This window comes from Pogonomyrmex barbatus, unplaced genomic scaffold, assembly GCF_055798465.1.
Source record: "Pogonomyrmex barbatus isolate J1 unplaced genomic scaffold, ASM5579846v1 scaffold3, whole genome shotgun sequence".
NCBI lineage: Eukaryota > Metazoa > Arthropoda > Insecta > Hymenoptera > Formicidae > Pogonomyrmex > Pogonomyrmex barbatus.
In genome coordinates this window covers 9,524,209-9,550,457 of record NW_028297127.1, presented here as the reverse complement: position 1 = coordinate 9,550,457, position 26,249 = coordinate 9,524,209, and the positions used below count along the sequence as shown (strand labels likewise).

The 26,249-nt window shown below is 36.0% G+C and overlaps 1 protein-coding gene and 1 pseudogene across 2 annotated transcripts in view; one reads left to right on the top strand and one right to left on the bottom strand.

Annotated features, from left to right (window-relative positions):
* Positions 1–26,249, bottom strand: part of LOC105433428 (galectin-8) — a 420,969-nt gene that overhangs the window by 254,101 nt on the left and 140,619 nt on the right. The window lies entirely within an intron of this gene.
* On the top strand, positions 17,482–25,935 carry LOC148936034 (uncharacterized; annotated as a pseudogene).

Genomic DNA, 26,249 nt, shown 5'->3' with positions numbered 1-26,249 from the left:
TTAGGGTGCGCGGTACGGAAAACCTTGATTGGGACGAGGTAGGGAAAAGATCACGGGAAATATACATAGGGACGGTATCAGTGATTTTGTGTTTGGAGATCTGGTCCCAAAATTGCTTGTCGGGTTTAAACTTTCTTTGGATAAAGAAGGTGCCAGGAGGTGGATGGGTGGGAGAGCGAGGAAATTGGCGGACGAGGTTAAGAACTTCTCCATGTCGAAGTTTTCTGGAGTACACTGGTTTTCGAATTCGGCCGCGGAGCGGAGGGCGGAGGCGTATTGATGCAGCGAGATGTTGGCTAGCCCCGGCTCTACTTCTATTAATTGCTCCGCGAGTTCTTCGGCGTGGCAGGTTTCGCGACGAATCCGCTTATTCGATTTCTCCCGACGGTGTCGCAATGCCCGTTTCGTTCGTCCATTCCGGATGGCATTTGTTTGGTTCACTACATAAAAGAGAGTCAGATGAAAGAGAAATTCAGGAATCGAGATAAGGCAGCTTCCCCGAATCAATCGGCGGCTTGCCAGGTTGGAATGTTGTGGAATCGGGGGAGGCAGCTTCACCGAGTTAATCGACGGCTTGCCAGGTTAGAAGGTTGTGGAATAGAATGTTGTAGAATCGGGGGAGGCAGCTTCACCGAGTTAATCGGCGGCTTGCCAAGTCGGAGTGTGAAGAAATCGGGGAAGACAGCTTCACCGAGTTAATCGGCGGCTTGCCAATTTGGAATGTTGGAGTGTTTTTAATGAGATAAATAAGTAGAGGTCGCGAACCAAACTGCCAGTTACCGCGGGGAAAAAATGATAAAGTTGGACTTACTTTTGTTGTAGCGGCCGCTGGTGATGGTCAAGAAATGCAATGGCCAGGCTGGATCGTTGAATCACACGAAAATATAAGAATCGCGCACAGATTCTAACTGACTATTTCGGATGGTGCCGACCGTGAATGTAGCGATGAGAAGCAAGAAGAAGAGAGCGATCCGCTCCAAGTCGCGGTTTTTAAAGGGTTCCGGAGGGGTGGGAATATCTGAGGGCATGATGGATTTCCGTGTTGGCTTGTCGAATGATAATTTAGGAAAATTGTGAATATAGAGGAAGGAGGGGAGCGGTGTTCTGTGAATTGTTGTTTTTATATTTCCAGATTTCCCAGCGAATGATAGAATTAGTTAATAAAAATTTTCCCGCTAGTTCACACCCTCAATCGTTTATTGGTGTGCCCGCCAACGGCCACTAATCGTTTCTTCTTGACTGGCGTTTTTTTTTGTGTTTCCCCACCAATTTGGGGAGTGTCACCCCCGAACGATCCAACGCGTTTCATATCCGTTAGGAATTTGCTTTTGTTAATATTAATTTTTATTGGTAAGTCATAAACTTGTCGGCGCCGACAAGGGTGTTTACCAAGAATTTTTTTTGATAGTGAGACATATCTGGAGAGAAAGTTTGTTTATTTAGGGTTTTTTTAGATCGTTCGAAGTGCTCCGTTTATGGGTTAGCAGCCGTTAATTTTTTTCTTCTCGAAAGAGAAGAATTCGTGAAGTCGTCCGGACGTAACACATGTTTACAATATATTCATGTGTTTTCACTTATTTAGTAAAATAATAATGTAAAAATTAACATAATAGTGAACGGAATTAGTCATTTCGATAATATAGACTTTTCAAATTGTCGAGAATATCGATTTTTTAATTGTCGAGTCGTTAATAGTTACTGACATTTCTTTAATTCCGTTTAGATTGCATTAGCGGAAGAGTTTGTCCTTCGTTTTATCCCCTTATGTCACAAGTTAATAAGCATATACAGTAATAAGCATAAGTATATAATGTATTTATTTTATAATAATACAAATTATTTTATAACAAAGAAAATGTAATAATAATAATAGACATTATTGAATATATATCATTATATATAATTCTTTTTTTTTCATTATTTTGAAACTATTGGAATAATAAATCTTTGGTAAGTATATGTCAATTCATATATAAAGATTTATATATATATATATATATATATATTATGGCGGCGCGCAGCCCATCGCGCGCACCCCCCACGTAGCGCGTGGGCCTAGCTTCGCGGATAGTAGCCGCGCTCGCCGCTAGGCGCCGCCTGATCCTATCGCTGAGCTTTCGCGCATTCAGAATATGATCACGCGGAATATTTAAGGAGGCACGCGATCATCCACCGACACTCCCGTCCACCGTTGAGATAGTGCGTGTAAACGTATATCTAGACGTCCAGGACAACCGCAAGGTTCACTTTTTCCGACCACAAGGTCCGCTCCTTTTTGATCGCAAGATTCGTGCTTTAACTCGTCAAGGTCCAGCTCTCGAGAAGTCTCTTCCTATATACGGAAGAAACGATCAAAAGGTCATATCCAGACGCATCCCAGCGACTGGGACCCTATGGTCCGTCGGCCCAGTTGGCCGATATGACCAGGCAAACGAAGGCGAACGACGTCGCCATCTGCCTCATCGACATTGTCTTCGTCATCATCTTCGATCGATGTCTCATTGACGTCGAGCTCCAATACCTCTTCGGCCTTCTCATCATCTTCTTCATCGGCCGCTTCTAAAAAAAGAAGAACCTCCTCCACGAAAAATTCACAACCGAACGGACAATCACCACAACAGTGTCTTGACCGTCCGCCTATACCGGGGAAGTACCTTGATATCCGCTTCCCATTACAGGAACTCCAGGAAAAGACGACTCCTCAGGTACCGGCTGTGGAAGCTGATCCCGATTTCCGGGATTCTACCAACGACGACGCCGCTACGAAACTGTCGGCCCCGATTGGTTGATTAAAGCACGCAGACCGACAACCCTTCAGGCGTGCGCAGGCATAAAGGAAGAGGTCAAAGAGCCAAACAACGCAGAAAGGAGTGTCGAGCATTCCTCTTCTCACGTTAGCACGGACTAACATCCTCTCGCGCCCACCAGCCCTGGTGAGCCACAAATTCTCCCGCAAGGGAACAATCTCTCAGGTCTGCAAGATCCTCTCGGCTGCGAAGCCTACGGTCACAAGACTCTCTCGTTGCAAAGCTCTCGGTCGCGAGATCGTGCTCGACGGTGATTCCTCATCTGCAAGACACGAGCACACATTCACGCAAACGCGGATACTCACTCGCGACTCACACAGATCTCAGATAATATATCTTTATAATCACCCCTGTAAATATATTTGTAAATATAATGAATTAAGCGCTGAACCGCACCTTTCTTATTTTAATTTCCTATCCTCTAATGATAAAATTTGGTGACAGTAATAAATACTTTCTTCCATTTAGACCAAAATATATATAAATTTATATATATTTTTATAAATTTATATATATATATATATTATATATACATAAATCATATATATTATATATATATAAATCATATAAATCATATATATATATATATATATATAAATCATTCATTGTAATATATATTAAATTAATCAGGAGACACGGTAGTGTCTCGGGTGTCAAGTCAACTAAGAACCCTACCGTGCGACTTTATGCGAGTCGACGAAATGCAAGTATTTCCAAGCACGAAATCCAAGACGTGTTTAATTCTTATGAAATGATTAGATACAAATTTTTATGCACATGTACTAATAAAATTGGCAATTCTCGTATGATATTTTAGGATTAATATGTAAACAGATAAAAATCTAATCAGATTTTATATTATATATCATGCTTAATTTGAAATAATAGTGCTTTCGAGTTATTTAATACAGACAATTATGATATATTTATTTAAATAACATATCCAAAAGATACATTTAATAATTATTTTAATAAATTAGAATTATCTTATCAATGATAATTCCTTTAAGTATTATAACGCTTTTTTCTCTTGCAGGTTTACAAAATTTATGAATGAAAAGATACATAAATGATATTCCTCTAAGAAACTAATATATCAAATTTGATGATGTAATGACTTTGTCAGTCAGTAATTAGGAAACACGATAATGTCTCATAATAAAAAAACACGAACATATACGTACGTAAAAATACAGTACAATGAAAAATATATGCATTTAAACAGTACTCATATTGCTTCTTAGAATTTACCTACAAGATAACCTAACAAACAATGTTACATGTAACGTATATTAGTTGTAATTTTTTATTCAACAATGTTATATAACGCATGTGTTATGTAACAGTTACATTATTGAGGAAATTACAACTAGGAAATTACAACTAACATATACGTTTCATGTGTTGTAGCCCGAATAGCTACCACGATAAGTCTTGCATTTCGGCATAGCAATAAGTCCGTGCTACGCCGGTAATGTAAATTTGCGAATTCCTGAACAGCGTGCGAACGAAGGTCGCTCACTGCATTTTACCATATATAATCCGAATGAGGGTTTTAGCGCGAAGCTATTCGAAACCGCGAACACTATAAAAACGGCTAAGTAGTCCCCGACCGCGGAAATTCATTTTTAAATTTTTAACATATCGTCTCGATCCACGATTGAAATGATAATTTAACGCGAGTGCGGAAACATAATATATTATTTACGGAAAGTTATAATTATTTTAAGAGAAATAATTTAATAACGGAAAAATAAAAGGAATTTACAAGAATAGTGAGTGTTACTGCAAGTTTTTCGCATACTTCTACCAGCGCTCGTGAGTTCTAACCCTTCAGGCGGACCGAATCCCAAATTTTTCCTTGCTGCACCGAGAGGTACAACAAATTGATGGCAGCGGTGGGATTCACGAAGCGAAGATTTTGAAATCCATGTTCGTAAGGCTCTCTGAGGGGAGTGTCGAAGAAGAACGCGCTTGCCGCAAGAAAAGACGCAATAAAGACCCAAAAAACCGCGCAGTGATAACGGGCAGGAGAAAAATTTTCATTGATTGTCTTCATTGAAAGAAGACAAATAAATTACTGGCAGATATCATGCTGCATCCAGGGTTGATAACTAGCGAGAGTACCGTGAGAAGACGAGAGAGACTCTACTGGCAAACGGTCAATGTCCGGAGCTACCGACGCACGCCGAGGGAACCAGAGATGTCACCGAATCGCCCTACGATTACGTGTCAAACTATGAGGAAAACAGCACGACATTAGTAGCAATTGCCACACGCAATACGAAGGTAATCTGAAAAGTTTTAAACCTAATATAGAAACAAGTATTTCTTCGGTCAAATATAGTTTTATTTTTCAACATAATCTCCTTTTAAGTCGATACACTTTTCCCATCGATACTCTAATCTCTTTAACCCCTCCAAATAGTAGTTGACGTCTTGCTCCGCAAAATAGGCGTTTACGTATGCGATGACCTTCTTGTTCGATGAAAATTTCTGCCCTCCAAGCGAAATTTTAAGCTTAGGAAACAGGAAAAAGTCGTTGGGGGCCAAATCTGGTGAATACGGGTGATCAACCAATTCGAAGTGCAGTTCGTGAATTTTGGCCATGGCGACCGTCGAAGTGTGACCAGGTGCGTTGTCTTGATGGAACAGCACGTTCTTCTTCTTCAAATGTGACCGTTTTTTTGCAATTTCTGCCTTATCAAATAATGATGCGTAATACGTTCCCGTTATTGTTTTACTTTTTTCAAGATTTTTCGATACACACAATTCCGTGACTATCCCAAAAAACAGTCGCCATTACCTTCCCTGATGGAACCGTCTTCATCTTTTTCGGAGCAGGTTCACCCTTTGCAGTCCACTGTTTTGACTGTTCTTTTGTCTCTGGAGTGTAGTGGTGGATCCAAGTTTCATCTACAGTTATGAATCGACGCAAAAAATCTTACTCGTTTCGCTTGAACCGCTCCAACAGGGCCTTGGAAATGTTCATTCGAATTTTTGGTCCAAAGTGAGCAAGCGCGGCACCCAACGCGCGGATAGCTTACACATATCCAATTCTTCAATCAATATATGACAAACGCGTTCTTTCGATATGCTCATAGCCTCTGCTATTTCTCTAACCTTGATTCGACGGTCGTCCAGTACACATTTGATAACATTTCCGATCATTTATCAGCGCAGTTTTTGGCCGTCCCGAACGCTCGTCATCAGCCAAGCTGATACGACCACGTTTAAATTCAGCTGCCCATCTTTTTACAGTGGCAAATAGGGCAGAGTCCCCGTAAACAGCATCCAACTCGATTTTAATTTGCGCAGGCGCCTTTCAAATGTAAGAATTTAATCACGGCACGATATTCAATTTTTTCCATTTTTACAAAAACACTGACATCGACTGACACAAACGACTGTCAAACAACAACTGAGCGTCCAAAATGGTTGAAATTTTCACAAAAGTCTTTCAAAGCATATACTATTGTAGTAGAATGATTTTGACGAGTAACATCATCTTCATGTTAAGGCTCAAAACTTTTCAGACTACCCTTGTAAGACTTCAAGGGCCTTTCAGCCAAGCGAGCCAAGAAAAATATGCGAATTGTCTTAGTAAGTCTTTTATAACTTTCTGCAGCGTGAATGTCCAAAGAAAAGGATATTCACGACACACTGACCCCGAATAAATCATGGCTACTTAACGAAAAATAAGAGCGCGCACGAATCTTTTAGAAGAGCATGTTGATTTCAATCACATACATTTAGATGAACGGAATAGAGCATATCGCAATTATACAAGTAACGCTATGGATGTTACCTACGAACGCACATAAGATGATATCTGAAACCGACTCGGAACATTTGAAAATTTGAGATTAAAGGAGGCGCGAGATATGATATAAAAATTCGACGGTACCTCACGAAGCCGCATCTGAAAATTTTTAAATGCAAGTGACTATGCTATAAAAAAATATTGATCCGGCAGAAAAACATTATTAGAAGCTATAGCATGCACTAAGCTTAAAGGAAAGGCAATGTTAGACTTTTACACTCGTGATATTCAGAGCTACAAATTAAAAGTTGAATTTGAGAGCGAATATCTTAGCAAACGCAGTACTACGCATTTGCAGATAGAGTTTATCTCTCTTAAACAAAAAAGCGGAGAAAGCGCTTAAAATTTTGGTTGAATTTTGGTTGAAGAGTAGACGTGCTGGCCATGGAATTGTATGAATCTATGATTAAAGGAGGGCAATATAATTCTGAGCAGAAACGTACTATATTAGAAACAATTAAACTGCCGGCTTTGCACAATTTTCAAATCGAATTGTCAAATGACAAAATAAAGTTAATTGTACATAAAAATACCGCACTTTGCAAAATAAAGTTAATTGTACACAAAAATACCGCACTCTGCAAGAAGCTATAGCAGGCGAGCGTGGAGGAAAAGGTGAGAGAGCAACCGAGTAAATTTTCAATATAGAAATAAAACTGACGCTACGGGACAGATAAAAACCTCCATTCCTTAATGTCAAAAATACGAGAAAACGGGTCATTATATGCGAGATTGTCGTAATAAATTCACATTACCAAAGATCGGAAAACATTCCGCGTGAACACTGTGAATAAATACTGCAAGCATTGCACAAAGATTAGGCACGTGCGCGATGAATGCTGGTCATTACACAGCTCGTGAAAGATAATACTACATCAAAACGCGATCGTGAACAAAACTACTTATGAAAATCATAACACGAAAGACAATCACAAGATAAAAAAGAATCACAAATTAGCGATAACAAGGATAACGCTAGAATTGTCCGCACCGCCGCTGAGTATCGAATTTCTCATATTAAGAAAATGTCATGCGTAGAAACTGGGCTAGATCTAATTACTCTACTCGCTGAAAAAGGCGAAAGCGGAAAAATAAATTTTTTATTTGACACAAGTGCGACTCACTTTTCTTTATCTCACTTTTAAAACTAAAAGCGTTAAAACGCGAAACCAAAATTTATAAAAAAAAAATTAAATTAACCGGGATAACGAGATACGGAATTTTCACTATCGGAAAAACTTATCTAACGATCAAAAACGGATAAAATTTTATACCTGATATATATAGTAAAAGATGATGTATCTATGAAGTATGATGAAATCTTAGGAGTGGATTTCATACAAGAAAATAAAATTAATTGTGATTACGGGAATAAACTCGTGAAAAAATCAAAGAAATAAATTTCAAACTTTATTCCTGTAAGAAGATTACTTTGAAACTGCGCAGCGAAATTATTATACAGGTCACAACAGATCGAAATATGATCGGTATTACGCAATCGGAAGAAACGTCACCGGGTATTTTCGTCGGAAACTGTTTAATAGAGCCTCGCGAATACCTCTGTCCCATAAATATTCTAAACACTGCGGAGCAGTAGAAATTCAAGTGCCGCACGTGATTATCAATGAATTAATAAACCCCCCAAACGCTGACGATAAATACGATCAAGGTTAACGATCGAAGCGAACTTCCCCGTGAGGAAAAGATAAAAAAACTTTTAAGAATTAATTATTTAAATTTGGAAGAAAAAAAAGCATTGTTGCGCATATGTAAAGAATTTAGTAACGTGTTCTATTTAGACGGAGAACCATTGTTTGTTTATACTCGTAACTTAGCTTTATTGACATTTGAAATACACTTTTTATTTGCTAACCACGCTTTTTACATGCTAACGACTAGACTAGACTGTGCTACCCGCTCGCGTATCGCTTTTTCACTGTTAAGCGTGCATACGCTTCATGGGAGAGACAAACGCTTACCAACTAAAAAACACTTGTGCGCGCATTACGTTATATCAACAAACCAAAAATAAAAGTAAATCGAATCGCATCGAAATGAATGAAAAAATCACTGACATGCATGAACATAATATCACGAGATAATAACGCGAATCGGCTCCGTAAGCGTATGGTCGTACCGTCTTCCAGAAAAATATAAGCATGAAGTTGATAAACAAATCAATACTAGAGTATGGAATTATACAACCTAGTATTAGTCATTGGAATGCACCCCTTCTAATAGTATCAAAGAAGGCCGACACATCCGGAAAATCGAAATTAAGAATTGTAGTAAATTTCCGAAAATTAAATAATCTCACGATTGGAGATTGGTTTTCTTTCCTTAATATAACCGATATATTAGTTTAATTAGGGAACGCAAAATATTTTACAACGTTAAATCTTGCTTCCGGTTACCATCAGATACCGATAGCCAAACGCGACAAACATAAGACAGCTTTTTTTACGCCCTATGGGGGGCATAAAAAACGACGAATCACTACGAATTTAATCGCATGCCGTTCGGGTTAAAAAATGCATCTGCTACATTTCAATGATTGATGAATACAATCTTAACGGGAGTACAAGGATTTAAACATCTAGTATACTTAGACATCCGTAATTTACGGTCCAAGCTTAAAAGAATACAATCAAAGACTCGTAGAAATACTCAAGAGTTTACGGCAAAACAATTTAAAATTACGACTGGATAAATGCAAATTTTTGAGAAAAGAAGAATTCATTTTCGATTATAATATACTAATCTACTTAGGGCATATTATAATCGAAAATAGAATATTGTCCAATCCGACTAAATTAGTCGTGAAAAAATTAAGTCGTGAATAAATTTCCAGTACCAAAAAAGATAAAAGGTATATAGTCATTTATCGAACTAATATTATCGAAAATTTATTAAGGCTTTTCTAAAATAGCTAAACCTTTAACGAAGTTAAAATGCGAGAAAGATACAAAGTTTGTCTGAACATTAGGACAGCAACACGCGTTTGAAACATTAAAAAATAAATTAACGTCCACACACTTGTGCTAAATTATCCACATTTTTCGCGAGAGTTCATTGTCACGACGGACGCATCTGATTACGCGGTAGGAGTCGTGTTATTCCAAGGTAAAACAAGACCGTCCGATCGCATTATTAGCCGAGTGCTATCGCAAGCAGAATAAAATTACAATACCACTGAAAAGAAACTATAATTTGCGATAGTTTGGACTGTAAAACATTTTAGACCGTATCTATACGGGACGAAATTTAAAATAATAACGGATCATAAACCGTTAATATGGTTGTTTAACGTCAGTGACCCCAGATCAAGACTGAGCCGATAGAAACTGCAACTTGAAGAATATGATTACGAGATTATTCATAAGACAGGGAAAGCCAACGCGGATGCACTAAGTAGAAATGTATTGACGATCACACGAGACGAAAAGATAACTAATTCAATCCTCGTAAAAGAAGAAGAAAAGCAACAAATATTATACGAATATCACGATGTGCCTATAGGAGGACATCAAGGACTTTAAATAGAATTCGAATGCATCATACCTGGTCAGGCATCACTAAGGATGTGGAAAGATACATCGCAAAATGCGAGTATTGTCAAAAGAATAAATTAAAGAAAAAAAATAGAAGCACCTTTAATAATTACGGAGACGTCTGAAAAACCCTTCGAGAAATGTGCTTTGGATATTGTAGGATCCTTGACTATAATTAAGAGGTAATAAATATGTATTAACGTTTCAAGACTGCCTAACAAAAGTTAATAAGGCAATGCCCATCCCTAATCAAGAAGCCGCCACAGTCGCAAAAGAATTTATTACTAAAATCATATTTGAACACGGGATACCAGAAAGGATATCAACCAATCAAGGCACTAACTTTGTAAGTGAGATATTTAAAAATGTGTGTCGACTATTAAAAATTGACAAAATACAGACAACAGCCTATCATCTTGAAAGTAACGGAGCGTTACGTACGCACCGAACATTGACAAGTACCTTCGCCATTATATAAACGCTGATCAAACAGCTTGGGACGAATGGATACCGTACGCGATTTTTATCTTCAATACTACACCACATACGGCAACGGGATACACGCCATATGAATTAGTCTATGGGCACCAAGCTACCCTACCGTCCTAGCCAAAATCGTCGTATATATACCGGTTGTATGTATACCTACGACAATTACGCACAGGAACAAAAAGAACGGTTACGAACAACAGATCAAATCGCAAAAGAACATTTAAAAGAAGAAAAACAAAAAGCAAAGGAATACTACGATAAAAAACCGAAGGAAATAAAATTTAAAGTAGAGGACAAAGTATTGCTGTACGACGAAACATTACGTCGCGGAAGATCAAAAAAGCTAGGTTATGGACAAGTCCGTATATAATCATAGAAAAGAATTCTGATGTAAACTATACATTAAAAACTGGATATAAAAAATTGCGGACGCACATAAATCGATTAAAAGTATTTATAACAAATTAAGTCGAAAGTTAATGCAATTGATAAAATATTATCTTACAGAGTAATTATATGTGCTATCCAAGAATTACATGAGGAATTGGACACAGAGATGCCATAAGAAATAGAAAATTTCAATCATCATCCTGGAATATACTTCGAAAAAATAGGATATGTACATCAAATAGAATCATACTGGAAACTTGTCATCCGAGTAAATGTCATCTCAATGAAAAGTTTTTGAAAAAGTTAGAACAAATGCAAGGATGTGCATAAAACAAAGAATATGTGTCAACTTATCGCGTTTGCGAGTAAAGAAACGTGCCTTAACAAAATCATAAAAAAGGAGACAGATCAAATCATTTAATAACCAGAATAATATCTATGCATAATTTGGAAAAGAAAAAAAGAGGTTTAATTAATGCATTAAAGCTAGTATCATTTGGGTTAGAATAGGAAGACTCTTCAATAAATACAAAAATCACAAAAATGCTAGCACTTAGATTTGATTTTTTAGTTTGATCACAACTAGAATTAAGTTAGATGTGACAAGTTCGTAACATAATTTTTTTAAAGAATTAAAACTACCTGATGGGTTAGAGTAAGAAGATTCTTCAATAAAGATACAGAGATACGTACTACTTAGATTCTATTTAAAATAAAAGATGTTGTCAGTTCTAGATTCTATTTTTTTAACTTGGTTCAACAGTTTTTTTTTTTTTCAAGCATCCACTATACTTGATATCCTTTTTTTATCTTTTTCAAAAGAGGTAATTTTATAGTGATATCAGACAGTAGTATTATATCAAGAGACACGGGTGTCTCGATGCCAACTTCACCCGCAGCGAAGTTTGCGTAGAACGGCGCCCGTAGTTCTCTCTTACGCGAGACCCCGCGATGAATTTGGTCTACATTTTCATATCTCAGCAACGACTGCATTAAGTTCTAACTATGTTTAATTGACAGCTGAATATCAAATTATATAAAAAAAGTTTTTATCTTTCTTTTGTCGTCTACAAACTGAGATATTACGACGCAATCGCGACGCAAAGTTCAAATTGGTAAATTTTAAGAAACGTCCTAGTCGTCGCGGTGACTTTCTTTTTTCTATTGCAAGAGGCGCTAATGATCGCCTCTGTATGACAGCGCTTGCAGTGTTCATTTTTTTGATATGTCTTTGACAGATGTTCTTCGTGAGAAATTGTATATATTGATTAATAAAAAAGAAGATATAATGTGTGTCACATATAATAGTAAGTAATATTGTAATATATAAAAAAAAAAACAATATTTTTACGGGTATTATCCGTCATTACATTGTTGAATGCCAATGTTTTATGAACATTGCAGTTCACTTCATCAGAGCAAGGAACAGCCTGATACTGTATTGCTTTTCCGGTGGAGTTCCCTTATATACGCTGTAGGAGAGGAGAGTAGGAATGGAGGAAAACGGGGGAAGGAGCTAAAGATTGGCTAAAACTACGATGAAGAGAGAGGGGTGAGTGGGAGTCATTTTCGATCAAATCGGGAAAATGGCTTTCCATATGATATCTATATTGCAACCATTATCTCTATTTAAGTTGTCGTAATGTTTTTGAATTTCTATAGCCTCTCTGTACTTCCTTGGGAAATATGAGATAGTAGCTGTTATTGTTTTATCAAATAATATTTGATGTCCTTTTAATATTATGTTCTGACTGTGTGCTGTGTTTTAATCTGACATCGCATTGATGTTCTTTCATATGTACGTTGACTATTCTCCCGGTTTCCCCAATGTATACTTTGCAGCATGAATAAGATATTTTATACACACCTATTGAGCTAAGTAGGAATCTTTGGTCTTTAGGATTTCTCAAGATCCTATTTTCTTGGGGGAGTCTAAAGATAGTTCGAATTTTGTATTTCTTCAGAATCCTCCCGATACAATCGGTTGTTCTTTTTATATGGGAGGATAAAAAGGATTTTTCAGTCTATTTCGTCATGTGATACTTGTGCATCTGGCTCACTTGTTTTGTTTATATGTCTGTTTGTTTCTTTATTTATATCTTTTTTGTCGTGTCCATTCGGTTATAGAGTTAGTTTTAAGTAATTGAGTTCTATCTATAAATGTTCTTTGTCAGAGACGGTGAGTGCTTTATGTACAAATGAGTTGATTGTTGATTGGATGTTGATTGTTGTTTTCGTATTGGATGATGGTGTGATTCCGCCTGCAGATATCTATCTATGTGTATCGATTTTCTGACAACACCTGAGGACCTAAGGTGTTGTCAGTTTTCTTAATCATTAGAAAGGGGAATCTTCCATTTTCTTCTATTTCCATGGTGAAGCGGATATTGGAATGTTGAATATTGAGGAAATTTAGAAATTTTCGTAATTCTGCTCTACCATATCTCCAGAATACAAAAATATCATCTACATAGCGAAACCAAATTTCAGGTTTCTTTGATACTTTGCATAGGGCTTCTTTCTCCATGAAGATGTTAGCAATTACAGAAGAAATGAGGGAACCCGCTGAAATGAGAGAATCGCTGTCTCCGAAGTTTGTTCATAGAATTGGTTGTTATAGGAGAAATATGTGTTTTTCGAACAGTGTTCGATAAGGGGAATGAGTGGAGCATACTTCATGTGAGAACTTGATTATGTCTAGCGTGTCATTAATTGGGACTTGTGTAAACTATTCTATATCAAAATTCACCAGCACTCTCCAGGAAGTAATCGGATTTTTTGGATTTTCTATACAAAGTCCGTCGAGTTAATAATATGTGATTCAGTGTTTCCTGTGAGGAATTATAGTCTTTGGACTAAGAAACGTGAGAGGTTATATATTGGTGAATTTATGACGCTAACAATTGGTCTGAGGGGAACATTAGGTTTGTGTATCTTTAAGTAATCCGTATAGTCTTACTGGAAGGGGGTTAGTGGGTTTTATTGTCTTCTTAATTTCGTCTGGAATATTGCTTTTTTCTATTAGGATCTTAGTATTTTGCATAATAGTCAATTGGATTTGAGTCGAGTCTTCAATATGTCTTATTAGAGAGGAGAGTTTTTATTTTCTTCTTATAGTCTGATGTATTCATGATTACTGTCGTGTTATTTTTGTCTAGTAGTAATACGATAACATCAGTGTCTTTGTTCAGTTCTTGGAGAGCGAGTTATTCTTGTCTAGTTGTTGTTGTCTAGTAATGGAGACTTGGCTTTGGAAAGGATATTGGTTACCTGCCTCCGAATACTATCTGCTTGTTCTGATGGGAGTCGATAAGATGGTTAACTCTATTTAATTGATGATCTCCTTTTTTGGAATCTTATTGGCTATTGCGAGATTCGGGCCTTTGATCAGCGCAGAGATATCATGTGATAGTATCATGTGAGAGATTTCTGTTGGACAAATTTTTGACAGTGTTTAGTAGAGGAAATAAGGAGTTGTTATCTGGACTTAAGTCTTTGAATTTTTATTTCTGTCGCTCCGTGGACTATGCGTGGTTCTGTGCTTGTTCATATGTAATGCGATCTAAACTCTGTCAAATGTTTTGTTATAGTATGGATGAGAGGACTATAATATATAATACATTTAAAAAATAGTCAAATCTAATCTACCAAAATAAATAATTTTATTTTAAATTGTAAGAAAATATTGACTAAATATTGACCCAAATAAGAAGGGAGGGTGTGCGTCACGGCGGGGCCCGACCACGAACCAGTCGTGAAAACTCGTAATTATTTTGCGAAAAAATACCACCTCAGCCAGGAATCGAACCTGGATCTCCTGCTTACCGGGCAGGCATCTTATCCTTTCGACTACCGAGGCATGTGATGATATTTATCGCAAATAACGTGTTTAGAATAACACGTCAACAATACAATGATACATATATATATATATATATATATATATATATATATATATATATTACAATATACATATATACATGTATTCTTTCGAATCCACGACCGGTACTCCAGAGAGATGATGGTCCTATTCTCTCGATGGATGCAGGTCGGACTGCAGCGGCGACACCCTCCAACGCCATTAATTTATGCCAAAATGCACCTAATTATATAAATATATTTACTTAAATGTATTAATGGTATTATTATCCACAATAATGATTTATAAGAAGTATAATAATATTATATCTAAAAATGTTAATTAAAAAAAAATCTTATAACTTTTAAAAATCTTGCGGAAATTTTACGAAAAAAATTATAGATTATTATAAATAATTATAATAATAATATAATATTGTAACGAAATAGACGAGACCTCCCCTTCAGTAATGAAAACGGCGTAAAATTGTATTTTTTTTTTCCGACCGAACATCCGTTCTTTCCATACCGACATCGCGATCTTCCGCGATTCCATCGACTCCCATCAGAACAAGCAGATAGTATTCGGAGGCAGGTAACCAATATCCTTTCCAAAGCCAAGTCTCCATTACTAGACAATAACAACTAGACAAGAACAACTCGCTCTCCAAGAACTGAACAAAGACACTGATGTTATCGTATTACTACTAGACAAAAGTAACACGACGGTAGTTATGAATACATCAGACTATAAGAAGAAAATAAAAACTCTCCTCTCTAATAAGACATATTGAAGACGAACAATTCGCGTCGAAAAACAGACGCTACAATTAAATTCAAATAAGCGCGAGATTTCATGTAGACAACACTTGTATCTCGCTTGTATAATCCGCGCGTTGGACCCCCATCGCTGGCCATGCTACCGACCGCTTCACCGAACATATCCGCGAAATCGCCGAGCACGTTCAGCGAATCTCGCAAATCTCTTGGCGGAATCATCGCCGGCGACGTCAGTTCCAGAATCCGTTTGGCCGACCTGTACCCGATTCTTCCCGATTTACGGCCGACTCGAGTATATTAACTGACTCCGATGGTTTTTGCCGGCAAGACAGCAGAGAAAATGCTGATCTCGATGAATACCCATTTTGATACCTGAAGGCGATCCTAGGGTACTACCTAACAAGCCTAGCAGGAGCTTCTGGCGGATCGCTTCCGTCTCCAAAGCACACAAAATTATTCTCACAAGGCGCTTCTTAACTTGGCCTCTTAGGCAGGCCTTGTGTGCAACATCCGTCGCTATCGGTGACAAAACAGAAAGCTCCCTGTCTCCGAGCCGCAGCAAAGTTTAAATCCCAATTCCGGCTCGAAAAACCCGTTCCAAATAAGATTTTAATGTGACGATACTTTTGACGGCTATCAGCTGATCGGCAATTGCGTCGAACATCGTGTGCAACGTCAGACACCCCGCGCATCGTCTCACACTGCGCGCCTACAATTGCGACGCGTCGAATTCTTGGAAGAACCGCGAGTAAAAGCCATTGTACGATTCTCAGAATTCGCGAGCATTTTCGGCGAACAATGCTCGAGATTTCGAGAACAGAAATCATTTTTACCGTGTATATAGTATATTGTAAACAGTCAAAACGAAGTTTGTAAAATCCAGTTAGTACAGTAATTTCTATAGTTTAAGAATATACTTGTACATGGTTCACACAAAATCTTTTCTATTTTATTCTACCGAAACTCTCTCTCTTCTTGTCAATCCGACTGATGCTATCCCGCAAAACCGTGAGACCCGCGAACCGACGTATAACCGTTTTAATATAATTATTACAATTATTATAATTATAATAATTATCATTATTATAATTATTAGATTATAAATATAGATTATTATAAATAGATATTATAGATATTGTGGTGTTGGAGGAGCGTTGTCCACGATATGAAGAATTTTGATGACGGAAAAAAGATGTTGGCCGCAGTAGGATTCGAACCTAGGTCCTCAGGTGTATGAGTCTCGAGCGCTACCATGCGGGCCACGGTGCTTTTCGTGTATGTTTTGCTAGGTATTAGTTGTGTGAGCGGGGGACCGCCACAATATTATAATGTAGATAGATATTATAATATAGATTATTATAAATTATATTATTATTATTTATTTGCGGGTGGTTAGTTCAACGTTATATGAAGGACCGTGCACCAAGGCGGGAAGTATCGAACAATTCCGGAATAAATTGTAAAAGTATGGTTTATTCATCATGTATACAATCAGCGATCGAAGAGAGCAATATGGTTGTCGTTAGTTTTAGCTATCGAAGTACACTGCGGTTCGCGCACGACACAACGGAAATCTTCTTGCGGAAGCAATGGAAACGCGGCAACGACGGAAATCTTCTTATGTGATAAATCGTTTCAAGTCATGGTTTTGGTCGGCCTTTGTGTACACTTCACATGAGGTCACTCCACTTTTACGGCAAATGCGGCAGCGATAATGAATTTTGATTGGAATACGAAAAGGCGATAAAAATGACGACAAAACGGAGAACGCTATTGAACTATGTCTAGATTTCGCAATCTGTATCGATTGGGAGCGATAAACAAACTCGCGCGTGCGCGACGAATGCTCATTGGTCCTAATTTTGAGGATCGTACAGGTAAGCCGCGCCGCGGATTCTACAGAGCATATTGTTGTAGCCCGGATGGATTACAAGATTGAATTTAAGGAAAATCGGGTTCACCGAGCCTAAGGAGTTAGAACTCCGAGCAGGATATTGATAGAAGATTTTCCTGCAAAATACTAGTACTTACTTATTAATTAGCTAGTTTATTAGTTGCGACTTCTTGACAATGTTTCGTATGAATCTCGCTATTACTGATAACGACAAACCGTTACGTAGTACGACTACCCTGTTACTTATTGTGACTGCCCGCTCTCGGCGAGTTAGCAATCGTTTTTATAGTATTTTGCAGTGTCGCGTTTTATCGCGTTATAACTCTAAAATCAGAACATGTATAGTCAAAGCAGCGTGCGTTCTTCGTTCGCGCTTTGCCTAGGAATTTGCAGATTTGCGGGCTTGCATTTCCGGCCGGCATTTCCGTAGCAGAATGGTTGCTATGTCGAGACACGAGAATTATCGTAGTAGCATTATATTCGGGCTACAACATTCCTCTCCCGTTGGGAAAGAAAAAACGGTAGAACGGAATTTTTCTTTTTTAATGCATTATAAAAAAATCTTTTAACGACAATATAATTTATGTTATAATCGTTTAGCTTAAATTTTTAAAATCGCGAACTTTCGTTTCTTCTGACGCCTGAATCTACTGTGCGTAGTTCGGTATTTTTATTTACATTTTTCGCTTCTCTTTTTTTTATAATTATACTTATTGTACTGTTACGTCCAGTGGATTCCACGATTCTTTTCTTTCCAAAAAAAAAAGACGAATAACATAATTTCCTCTATATAAGAATAGCGATTTCTTCTTCTATGAGATACTGAGTTTCAAGAAACAAGGAAAAGATTTGCACTCTATTATAACGATACTTTTAATTTTAAAATACGCAAAGAATTATTATTATTATTACTACTCCTCAAGTTGGAGCTGTCGCAAAATACTGTCATATAGGCACGTGCCAAGCGAAAGAAATATCTAACACAAACATCCCACCCTTATCATCTCAAAGTTCTTGCCACCGTCATTGCCCCTTAACCAAGATTCGGACCCTGATCATTTATATAAATAGGGCTGCTTCTGGACTGTGGCAACATTAAGTATTTTTTCATTAGTGTCATAGCTTCTATCCATTCAATCAATCATTTAAAACTCGAACACTCCGACTCAGTGCACCAAGATTCCAACTTTCTGAAAAAAAGCCGAGACTTGTTCTTTTCGAAATAACCGCCCCAGCTAATCAACAGTGAGTTCTACATTTACTAATTATCAATTAATTATAAATTTCAGATTTTTATTTCTTTCCTTTGCTCCATGTCGCTCAAATCTACTTCTTCTTCTCCTTTTCTTTCTCCCTTTAATTAAGTGGTCTGAGCTATGAGCTACAAGGTTCCCGGTTGCTTTTCCTTTCTCTTTAATTAACTGCTCTGAGCTATGCGAGGCTCCCGGTTGCTCTTCCTTTCTCTCTCTCTCTCTCTCTCTCTCTCTCTCTCTCTCTCATTAACTGATTAGAGCTATACAAGGTTCCCGGTTGCTTTCCTTACTCTCTCTTTATTTAACCAGTCTGAGCTATACAAAACTCCTGGTTGATCTTTCCTTTCTCTCCCTCATACGCATTCACACCTCTCTTCATTTATCAATCCTTTTCCTCATAGTGAATCAAATGGAAGTGCCAGCTCCTTAAATTTGACAACGCGATACTAAAAAACGACTCCATCGTCGTCGTTGTTGCGATTGGAATCGACGGAGATATCAAAAAAGTATCAAGAAGTCCAAGCAAACATTAAAAGAATCGATCAGACTGTCAACATTAACTATTTCTGCTTCTGAATCCTCCTTTAACCAATCTTCACCATCGCTTTCTCACCTGTCCATTGAACCAGTTTTACTACCTTCATCTAACTCTGTTCGTCCTTCTGCCTCGATACAACGGCAGTATCAATTAACCGCATCTAATTATTCTCTCGTGCATCCATCCGATGCAGAATACCTTCTCGATTTCTACGCCCTATCCCCAAGTCCTCTCCGATGGCGAACCCCTCTTCGAAGATCTAGAAGAAAAAGAATCTCATCCTATTGACCTAACCCCACTTCCCGAGGAACATCAAGAATCCCTCTTTAACCTTCATGTATTAATCTTCAGTTACACCATATATATATTATATTCAATTTGTTATTAAAAATTTTTGTATTTTTGTAATTTTTCCTTTATTTAGTTTATTATTATGTAATCACTAGTTTAAGTTAATCAAAGAATTAATTGTATACAAAGAATTATTTGTATTATTAATTGTATTATCGCGTAAGATTATCATATCAAAGATTGATTCACATATTTACACTCTCCCTCGTAAAAATCCTACCTGATGGCCTCTATATTTATGTAATACCCGCGATATCACACATACATACACACCTACACAAATATTTCTTCCCCTCTTTTATTATGTATACCTTTTTTCGAATTAAAATTAATGTTTAAATTTAAATTTTTATTTTTATTTTCTTTAAAAACCCTCTTTTTTCCCTATCCCATCACATGAGGTCTTTCTCTGGTAATAAGAATTAAATTTCTTTACCAAAAAATGACCGATGAACGTACGTCTACAACGAGGCATCAGCCTAGCGTTTCTTTATCGCTAATCCAATACCGAGACATAAACAGTGCGTTCGATTCGAGATCATGTTTCCACGCTTAACTCTCGAGAGAGCAGCCGTTCGTCCTTTCAAGCTCATTCAATTCTCATTCATTTAAATTCTTAATTCTTAATTTCACAATTTACTTTGGGCTAGACGTAACAGTACCTATTACAATTATAATTATTATTATTCCGCTAAAACTAACGGGGTAGGCAAAATGTACGTTTTGGAATACGCTCGTCTTCTCATCTAGTTGCTTATTTAATTCATCTATTATTATACTTAATTTTCTTAATTCTAACTCTGAAGCTGTTCGGACTTGTTTATATAAATTTGCATCTCGCGTCTGTACTTATGTGATAGACGAGAAAATTTCGTTCGCACGTGTAAGTTTGATCGTTTCGTATGCACATTTAGCTCATGTTCTTCCGGTAATAGATAATGATGAAGGTTTTCTTTGTCTACTGTTAAGAAAGCGTGATTTACCTATATGAATGTTAATATGTTCGCGTGTTTGCGAATCAGGAATCGGTTTTATTAATTTAAATTAATATTAAATAACAATAACATGATCCCCAATTAATAATAAAAGATAATAATTAGAATAAAGAAATAAAACAATGAGAATAGCGCAGTAAACAATGCGCAAATAGCTTAATTCTTCATGAATAGTTTTATTCTTGAATATTCAGACGTTTTGGCTTTAAAGATTGCCATTTTCAGTGATATACCATTAAGAATTGGAAAGCCAAACTCTACCGTGGTACAGCAAATTGTCCGTCGTTCACGTCGGTTACCAAATCGCGTGAGAGAAACAATTGATTTGCGTCAATAATTGAAAAACTTTTTTCCATTAAAAAGTAATATTTTATATAATAATCTTTCACACTGCGCGTACACTTGGCGACTTTTTTACTTTTTTATAAAAAGTAAGTTTGTTTTGATATTATTATCTTTATTATTTACAGTTTCTTATCCACTTCGATTACACATATACTTTATATATTATATATTATATAAAATATTATAGATAAAATATTATATCGATTTTTAAAATTTAAGAAAGATCAAATGATAAATTTTGCCATAGTAATTTTAATAATTTTAAGAATTAAAGTGAATGCTCTTAAATTGAGTACTTTTTCTTAATATTAATATAATATTCTTATAATATATAATATTCACGTTGAAAGTCTGCTAAAAGCGACACATAGTTGATAATATATAATAATTAATTGAATTTATTTCATATTAAAAGACTTTAGCAACCAAGATCTTGCTTGCCGAGGAAATGCCATATTTCGCGTTGTAATTTGTTAGTTAACATGTACTCGGTCTATATCTATATATTATATAATATTCATAGCTTTTGAAGTTAAAATAATAACAATTTTAATAAATTTTAAAAGAAAAAATAGTTTTTATTAATTGTAAAGTTCTTTTAATGTCTACAAGTTATTTAAATTTAATTTATTTATGAATTTATCAATTAATCAAATAGATTTGAATATTTATAATTCGGTAAAAAGTGATTAAAATTTTTAATTAAAATGGCATAAAGAGAACTATAGAAATTTATTACTTTAAAATTTATGTTATTTATATTTAATGATTTATAATTTTATAATTACTTTAAAATTCTATATTAAATTTAAATACAGATTTAAAGCATAATATTGAAGATATTAAGAAAATTATATAATCTTTAAATATAATCAAACATAAATGTATTATTAATATTATTAATAGATTAATTTTATATATTTCTAGAAATTTTATATATCTCAATTGAATTATTAACAATAATTTATCTCTAATTTGGTTTTAGTTAAGCTAAATTAATCTAATTTCTTTTGTAGGTCCATAGATCATGAAATAAAAATAAAAATTTTCAAAATAACGGATGAAAAATTGAGAGTTTTATATATATAATTGCTTTATTTATAATTCTTTACGTCTATAGACTGTTAAAATAAGATTTAAAAATATTTTTGGAATTTCAAAGTCACACCTATACCCAAATGTTCGTAATAAATAAACATATATAAATACCGAATATGAAATCCGTATAATTAAAAATAAACATTTTCAAAATGGCGGTAGAAAAATTTTAAAATTAAAGTACAAAATTGCGTTATTTACGATCCTCTAAGTCTGTAGATCATGAAAAGATCTAGAAGTCTGTAGATCATGAAAGAAAATGAAAAATGACCTTGAAAATATTTTTGGAATTTTAAAGTCACACCTATGCTAAAATCTTAGTTTTAAATGAATATATAAATGCTAAATTTGAAGTCCATACGATTAAAAATAAAAATTTCAAAACTGGCAGCTGAAAAATTTTAAAGGAAGAGTTGCGAAAGAAGTGAAAAGATATGCGGAAAAATTGTGGAAGAGTTGCAGAATGGTTGCGGAATAGTTACGAAAGACTTGCAGAAGAATTGCGGAAGAGGTGCAAAGATATGCGGAAATATTGTGGAATAGTTGTGGAATGGTTGCAGAAATATGCGGAAAGATTGTGAAGATACGCGGAAAAATTACGGGAGAATTGCGGAACGATCGCGGAAATATGCGAAAAAGTTGCGGAATGGATGCAGAGATATCCGGAGAGGTTGCGGCAAGAGAGAAAATATGCAGAGAGACTGCTGAATGACCATGAAGTTATATAATATTCAAATTTTGCGCTGAGGACTTCATTGCTGCCGCCGCGTGGCGAAAATTGCAATCGTAGCCCATACGGACGGCAATGATAATAATAATGACGACAATAATAATAATGACGATGTTTCTTGAAAGTAAATTTCTAGAATCGGAATTTGAATTGTAATATCTCGCTCACAGGACACGTAGAAAAAAACTAAAAACATTTTTATTATATAATTTAAACCCAAGCTAGATTGCGCCTATTCAGAACTTGATTGGTTCAGCCGTTATTAAGATCCGATAATCTTGATACTTAGCAACTTACAGACTCGCGTAAAGAGAGTCTTGCGCTCGTGAAGCGCTGACGCTTACATTTGGCGACGAGCCACGACCGTGTCTCTCGATTATTTACAACTATTCTTAAAAAATAAAACCCAAGTGATAGAATTTCAAAGTTTAAAAGAATGACCTAATAATTATATATTATAAAGGATTTGATTCTTCATATTAATAATAATATTTTATTAAGCACGTATTTTTCTAATTAATAAAGATTAAAATTTCAAAATAGTTTAAATATTGTACGATATATATATAATTATATTATTCTGCCACGCATTTTGCTGTATATTTTAAATAGAGCGATATATTTTAAACATAGAGCGACTTTAAAATCAAACAGACATACAAAAACTTGACGCGCTCGGGTCACATTAAAACCCGTACAAACATTTATTGTACTATATTATACTCTTACTGTACATTAGCATATCTTCTTGCATTAATTATGTAAATATATTTTTTAAAAACCTATACAGACAAATTTCTCAAATATATAAACAAAATATATGTTTTATTGGAAATCTAAAGTTCAAGTTCAGTTTTCGCGCGCTGCTATATAGCATTTTTCCTGATCCGTGTGCCGCCTCATGGGCGTGTTTTTTTTTTGTATCTCCTCTTTTACCTGCTCATGCATCGCTCACCATGTGTAACAGACTCTTGTATAACTTCGTTTATATTCATTAGACTTCAATATATTGTCGCGCTTTCGCGGCGATCACTCGCACAACACTCACTCACGCGACACGCGGAAATAAATAAGCCATTTATAAAGAACGAATTTTAATAAGCACAACTAATTACACAGCTCAAATTCCGATTCTAGCTCATGATACAATCTCGCGCTCGCAATCCGCTCGCGCGTCACCTCTCAAAACCGTCTCTCATGAATCTTCGTCGAATCTCAAATCAATAAATCCATAAACAATGGCGCGTTTGCAAGGAACGATCTTCTCATCATTACTCGGGGACTAAAAACGAGCGGATCACTGCTCGGCTACAACAATATATTGTATACTTTTTCACTATAGTAATCAAGTGGTTCTATTATTTTTCCACTTCCTAACTCTTAATATTAACAGGTTATAGGCTCAACATACGAGTTGATAATATAGTTGATTGTCTTTGAGGTTAAGTTGAGCACACATTAAGAAAGAAGAATAATGGCTGTGGCAAACGCGATGAGCACCACCGCATCGAACGATTGACAAAAAACAATTATGATACCTAGAGTGTTCAAGTACAAGCTCTGTTAATTAAGAACGATGCATGGGGATATGTGAGCGGCAGAAAAGCGAAGCTAGAACCGGTAGTAGGTAACGAGGCGCAAACAGCTGCACAATCAAATGACGAAAAAGTGAGGTCTGATTTAATTCTGGCCATTAGTCCTTTGGAACTTAAACAAGTGCGTGAGTGTCAAATGTCACAAGAGCTGTGGCTTAAACTTGAGTTGATTTATGCATCAAAGAGACCGGCGAGAAAAGCTACGTTGCTTAAATAATTGACATTGTAGCGTATGCGTAGGAAGGCGAGGACATTCGTGAACACATGATAAAATTTTTTGATGCGGTCGATATGCTTGGTAATATGGATGTAAATATTAATGATAATCTCTTGTTAATTATGCTTTTATATAGTTTGCCGGCGAGTTATAAAAACTTCCGGTGTGCCATTGAGACGCGTGACGTGTTATCAAAGGCAGAGATTCTTAAAGTAAAAATCCTAGAAGAGGATAGCGCAAGGAAACAATCGACTGTCTTGAAACAAGGAGCAATGTTTGCAGGTCGATACAATAGAAAGAAATTCGCTAAGCAATATATAAAGAATAGCAAAAAGACTGAAAATTGGTCGAATCAGGAACCATCTAAATTACAATATTTTAAATGCTGTAAATTTGAATACAAGAGGTTTAAATATAAGGGCAAAATTGAAACTGTCCAAGAATCAAAGTCTGCAATGAATGAGATGAAGATCGATAACTGTTTTGTTATATTTAACAAGCAGGTCGGCGAAAAAGTTCAGGCATAGTCAAAAGTTCGGCATAGTATATACGGGTCGCAAAAAGGATGAGGTTGATTATTCGAAATTGTAGATGAGCACTTGATGAGCGGTTGTATGTCACATTTATGTGGCGACAAGAGCAAATTTGAATATTCATATGCACCTGTTCAAGAAAAAATAAACTTAGCAAATCATGGGTCCACAAAAGTTGAAGGTGAAGGACTGTACAATTTCTTGTAGCAAACGGGAGATAGAAGGTTAGTAGAGTTTTAAGAAATTTTATATGTATCAGATCTTAGAACTAATCTAATTTTAGTGACCAAAATCACGTGATCATGTGATTACATTCCGAGACACTGCGGTTGTAACTAATCAGAAAGGCGAAGTCAAGCAGATCACAAAAGTGATTTAATGTACTAATATTTATATTATGCTCGGGAAGGTATCGAATTTGCATCCATTGTTAGTCACAGCTGCGACATTGACTTGTCGCATTGGCACAAACGCAAAGGTCATTTAAATGCCAGTGACCTGATTAGACTAGTGGAAGATGACTCAATACCAGAGGTAAAAGTTAAGGCTGTTAATGAATTACTGACGTATGATATTTGCCTAAAAGGAAAGATGATTGAGTCACCAATTGCCAAAGGGATGAAGCCTTGTACTGAGAAGTTAAAAATATATATTCGGATATCGTGGGTTCAAGTCATTAGGTGAAGTAAATTTTTTTTTGTTACTTTCATCGATGATAGTACAAGATGGTGCGAAATTTATGTGTTGAAAAATAAAAGTGAAGTCCTAGATAATTTCAAAGCATATAAAAATTTGTTGAGAAACAGACTGGTGCACATATTAAACACTTCAAACGGACAATGGTTAAAAGTACTGTAATACAGCATTCAATCAGTTTCTGGAGGCAAAAAAACATACAAAGGAGACTTTCGGTTCCTCATATCAGCAAAATGTGGTGGAAAGGATGAATCGTACCATTCTGGACATGGCCAGATATATGTTGCTGCAATCTGATTTATC